This window comes from Apium graveolens, chromosome 8, assembly GCF_009905375.1.
Source record: "Apium graveolens cultivar Ventura chromosome 8, ASM990537v1, whole genome shotgun sequence".
In the NCBI taxonomy this organism is placed as follows: domain Eukaryota; kingdom Viridiplantae; phylum Streptophyta; class Magnoliopsida; order Apiales; family Apiaceae; genus Apium; species Apium graveolens.
The window spans coordinates 182,300,084-182,306,067 of NC_133654.1; the positions used below are offsets into that span (position 1 = coordinate 182,300,084).

A 5,984-nucleotide genomic window follows, 5' to 3' on the forward strand; every position below is an offset into this window, starting at 1 on the left:
CTCCTAATGGAATCAACACTGTACTTTACAATCATCCCCTAACTACCGTGAAGCCATTCTTCTCCGCCTTTGCGTTAGCATAGAACTCCCGCACAACACTCATGGGCACAGCAGCGGGAGCCTCACAAGAAGGAACCCAACCCATCTCAAGAATCATTTCCAACATCTTACCATCCTTCCCTGATGGCAGAAAACCTTGCTCCTTAGCAATAGGCTTCGAGAGAAGCCTTGTGTACTCCTCTTCAGCCTCAGGAGTAGAAAACCTTGGCCTCACACCACCCACAGATGAAGAATCGGTGGTGCTGCTGCCTACTTGCATTCTTTGTCTCTTTGGTGCCATTGGGATTGAATAAGAGAGAATAAAAACTAAGTGTTTGAGAGATATTTGTGTTTGAGAATTTGTGAAGTGGTGGAGAAGCTTGTGTCTAAGTGTGTGTATTTATAGGTGGGGAGATGAGAATTAGAAATGGAATAGAAGTGGGAATTGATTATGGGTATCGTGGAAATAATGGGTTTGATTTGGAGAGGGAAATTTGGGATGTGGAAGAGTAAAATTCGGTTTTGAATTGATTTTGTGGGGAAAATCCCGTTTTTTTAAACTTCAAACTACTACTTTTATTTTTTCTAAGTCGGGACCCCGGCGCAGCCACGCGCTTGGACAACGTGGGCGTGCTCACCTTCTGGAAAACCGGCGCGGCCGCGCACCAGATTAGCGCAAGCGCGCTTACCTTTTGGGAAAACAGCACGACCGCGCTCTAGATTAGCGCGGGCACGCGCTAGATCAGCGCGGGCGCGCATGGCTACTGAAGTTGGCCCTGAATTTTTCTCTTTTTCTATTTTTTTGTATTTTTCTCCTTTCTTCTTGCTTCCTTTACCTACTAATATACAACAAACTTGGGTTGCCTCCCAAGAAGTGTTTTTTTATGTTGCTAGCTCGACGTAGAACCTTGAGCTCAAATGGACAATAGAACGGCACTAACCACCTAATGGTTTGCCGTGTTACCATAGTAATGCTTCAACCACTGACCATTTACCTTGAATGCTTGGCCTGGATCACTTTCAAACATTTCCACCGCTCCATACGGAAAGAGAGTTTTGATTATGAAGGGCCCTGACCACCTTGACTTTAACTTTCCAGGAAAAAGATGGAGAAGAGAGTTAAACAAAAGATTTTGTTGCCCCGACACAAATGATTTGAGCACTAGACCCCTATCATGCCACCTCTTGACTTTCTCCTTGTTCATTTTGTTATTCACATAAGCTTGAAGTTGAAACTCATCGAGTTCATTCAATTAAAGCATTCTCTTCTTTTCAGCCGCATCCAAGTCAAGATTCAATTTCTTCAAAGCCTAATACACCTTATGCTCGAGCTCCACTGGCAAATGACACCCCTTACCATAAACCAATTAAAATGGCGACATTCCCAATGGAGTCTTGTATGTTGTTCTATACGCCCAAACAGCTTCATCAAGCTTCAAAGACCAATCCTTCCTTGATGGACACACAACTTTCTCTAGGATGCGCTTGATCTCTCTGTTAGACACCTCAGCTTGACCATTGGTCTAAGGATGATAAGCCGTAGCAATGCGATGATTCACATTATACCTTTGCATCATAGCAGTGAACTTGCAATTGCAAAAATACGACCCCTCATCATTGATTATGACTCTTGGAATTCCAAACCTTTTGAATATCTTCTTGTGAAGAAAATTAAGCACCACTTTCGCATCGTTTATTGGCAACTCCTTTACTTCAACCCAATTTGACACATAATCAACTGCCAACAAGATGTACTGATTGTTACAAGATGAGACAAATGGCCCCATAAAGTCAATTCCCTAAATATCGAAGACCTCAACCTCGAGAAGCAAATTAAGAGGCATTTCATCCCTCTTAGACATATTACCCACACGTTGACAACAATCACATTTAAAAACGAACTGGTGAGCATCTTTAAACAAGGTTGGCCAAAAGAAACCTGCTTAAAGAATACGAGCTGCTGTCTTTTCTCCACCATAATGTCCTCCATAAGCCGTTGAGTGGAAATCTCGCAAGATCCTTCCCGTTTCGCTATAAGGAATACATCTCCTGATGATTTGGTCAGCTCCTTGACGAAAAAGAAATGGCTCATCCCACATATACCACTTCACTTCATGCAGAAACTTCTTCCTTTGAGCGTACGACAAGTCAGGAGGCATGATATTACTCACAAGGTAGTTCACAATGTCTACAAACCATAATTCTTCCTCTTACACTCCAAACAGCTGCTCATCGGGAAAAGACTTATTTATCAATGTCTTGTTTAGTGATGTAGCATTAGGGTTCTCTAAACGCGAGAGATGATCAACGACTTGATTTTCAGTCCCCTTTCTGTCCTTGATCCCTATTTCAAATTCTTGAAGCAAAAGAACCCATCAAATCAATCGAGGCTTCGAGTACTTCTTTGAGATAAGATAACGAATTGCTGCATGATCAGTGAAAACTGTCACTTTAGTCCCAAGTAGATAAGATCGAAATTTCTCAAAACCATAGACAAAGCCAAAAGTTCTTTCTACGTAGTAGTATAATTCAGTTAAGCACCATTTAAGGTCTTGCTAGCGTAGTAGAACACATGAAATATATTGTTCTTCCTATGCCCAAGAACTGCTTCAACTGCATAGTCACTTGCATCGCGCATCATCTCAAAAGGTTCATTCCAATCAGGTGCAGTTCTGACAGGTGCCGTGATTAAACTCTTCTTCAATGTCTCAAAAGCTGCAAGGAACTCGTCATCAAACTTGAAAGGGACATCTTTTTTTAGCAAACTGCACAATGGCTTTGAAATCTTAGAGAAGTCTTTGATGAAACGCATATAGAAACCCGCATGACCAAGAAAACTGCGAATTCCCTTAACAGAAATTGGTGGATGAAGATTTTTAATGACCCCTACTTTTGCTTTGTCCACCTCCAGACCCTTACTAGAAACCTTGTGCCTAAGAATAATGCCATGTCGCACCATAAAATGACATTTCTCCCAATTTATAACCAGATTGGTCTTCACACACCTCTTAAGAACATGTCCAAGATTCTGCAAGCATTCATCAAAAGAATTGCCAAATACAGTCATCCATGAACACCTCCACATTCTGGCCAATCATATCAAAAAAGATGGCCATCATACATCTCTGAAATGTGGCTGGTGCACCACACAGACCAAAAGAAACTCGTCTGAAGGCAAAGTACCAAATGGACAAGTGAAGGTAGTCTTCTCCTGATCTTCTGGGGTTATACAAATCTGATTGTAAACCGAATAGCCATCCAGAAGGTAATAGCCCTCATGACCCGCCAATCTATCAAGCATCTGATCAATGAAAGGAAGAGGGAAGTGATCCTTCCTCGTAGCCTTGTTCAGTTTCCTATAATCCATACAAACTCTCCACCTCGTGACTGTTCGTGTGGGAATAAGCTCATTTTTTTCATTTGCCACCACAGTAATTCCACCTTTCTTTGGCACACATTGAACTGGGCTTACCCATGAACTGTCAGAAATAGGATGAATAATCCATGCATCCAACCAATTAAGAATTTCGTTCTTCACTACTTCCTTCATGATCGGGTTAAGTCTTCTTTTCTACTCAACCGTAGGCTTGCTACCTTTTTTTAGCAGAATTTTATGCATGCAATAAGAAGGGATGATTCCCTTGATATCTGCTATAGTCCAACCAATTGCCAATTTGAACTCTCTCAGAATCCTCAGAAGCTTTTCCTTGTCACTACCTGAAAGGTCAGATAAAATAATCACAGGCAGAGTAGATGCATCACCTAAAAAAGCATACCTCAAATGTGTAGGTAAAGGCTTAAGCTCGAGAGTGAGGGCATCTTCAATAGATGGCTTGACGCGTTTAGGAGCTTTGTTCAATTCCTCCATTCCAAGATATTCAAAAGGCATATCAATCTTCCTCTTCCAGGGAAAAGCTTTCAGATATTGCAATTGCTCTTCATGTTCGCCATCTTCACTATCTGCCTTCCCCAATAAGGCCTTCTCTAAGGCATCAGACCTCAGCAATTGATCAAGTTCCAAAGTCACCGCAGAATTGACCAACTCTACCTTTAAGCACTCCTCATTTTTCGTAGGAAATTTCATAGCATTGAACACATTAAAAGTTACGTCCTGATCCAGTATTCGCATTGTAAGCTCACCCTTCTGCACATCTATCAAGGTTTGGCCAGTCACCAAGAAAGGTCTTCCCAAGATTATGGGAATCTTCTTATCCTCCTCGAAATCAAGAATTATGAAATCAGCAGGGAAGATGAGTTTATCAATCTTAACCAAGACATCCTCCATAATACCTCGCGGATATGTAATAGAACGGTCGGCCAACTGCAAAGTCATATAAGTCGCTTTTGGATTAGGTAAGTCCAACTGCTTGAAGATTGACAAAGGTATTAGATTGATGCTAGCTCCCAAGTCACATAAGCATCTATCAAAAGACACTTTTCCAATAGTACACGGAATAGTGAAGCTTCCCGGATCTTTAAGCTTCGGAGGCAACTTATGTTGCAGTATAACACTGCATTCCTCCATGAGAGCGACAATCTTTAAATCATCTAGCTTCACTTTTTGAGAGAGAATACCTTTCATAAACTTTGCGTAACTAGGCATCTGCTCAAGAGCCTTAGTGAAAGGTATGTTGATATGAAGTTTCTTGAACACCTCCAGAAACTTCTCAAATTGCTTGTCCAGCTTTTTCTTCTGCATCCTCTTAGGAAAAGGCGGTGGAGGATATATCTGTTTCTCCCCTGTATTACCCTCAGGAGGAGTGTGCTCAACAGTAGTCTTCCTTGGTTCCACTTCTACTTCCAACTGCTCTATTTCTTTTTCAGCCCCAGCTTCCTCAATCGACACTTGAGTTTGTTCGGGATTCGCAACCTTTCCAGACCTAAAAGTGATTGCCTTTATGTGCTCCTTAGCTTTCTTCCATCCTGCCACTTCAGTGTCACTAGGTAATGTATCAGGTTGGCGATTTAGCAAGGCATTGGCAATTTGTCCAATTTGATTTTCTATGGTCTTGATAGAAATAGCTTGACTCTTGCACATAAGCTTCAACTCCTCTAATTCATATTTTTCATTAGCTTGCTGCTACTGGATTTGCTGCCTTGGTGCATATTGCGGTTGCTGAAAACCAGGGGGTTGTATTGCTTAGCTGGATACTGCAGATAAGGCTGTTGAACCGCATTCTAAGCATTGCTCCAACTGAAATTAGGATGATTGTGGTTGTTGGGATGATAAGTGGCTGGTACAGGTTGCTGCGAACGCTGAAAGTTGCTCATGAACTGAGCTGATTCACTAGAAATTACGCTCTGATCACTCATGGGTACCAACACAAAGCTCACAGACACTAGCGATTTGATTAAGTCCGTAATTAGCCAGAGTATCCACCTTCATCGTCAAAGCCTTAAGTTGGGCAGCTATAGCAGTTGCTGCATCCAACTCCAGAATTTCGGCTACTTTTCCCTGAGTCAGTCTCTGAGAAGGATTCTGGTATTCATTAGCAGCCATCAGTTCGATCAATTCATAAGCTTCATCGTAGCTCTTAGCCCATAAGGCTCCTCCTGATGCTGCATCGAGCATGGGTCTAGAAGTAGCACCCAATCCATTGTAGAAATAGTTTATAATCATCCAATCAGGCATGCCATGGTGTGGTCAATTCCTTACCATCTCCTTATATCGATCCCAAGCCTCACATAGAGATTCTCCAGTTGGCTGAGCAAACTGAGTAAGAGCATTCCTAATAGCAGCAGTCTTCGCCATAAGGAAGAATTTAGTGAGAAACTTTTGCGCAAGATCTTCCCAAGTGGTGATAGAACCTGCTGGTAGAGAATGTAACCAGCACTTAGCTTTATCCCTCAGAGAGAATGGGAAGAGTCGCAACTTGATAGCATCTTCAGTCACATTATTGAGCTTGAAGTGTCGTAGATCTCGATGAAATCCATGATGTGCATGT

The 5,984-nt window shown here is 42.0% G+C and overlaps 1 non-coding gene across 1 annotated transcript; it reads left to right on the forward strand.

Moving 5' to 3' along the window:
* Positions 1 to 5,669: 5,669 nt before the first annotated feature.
* LOC141681636 (small nucleolar RNA R71) lies at positions 5,670 to 5,776 on the forward strand. The gene has a single exon (XR_012559063.1). It is a non-coding gene; the product is annotated as a small nucleolar RNA R71 (small nucleolar RNA).
* Positions 5,777 to 5,984: the final 208 nt, after the last annotated feature.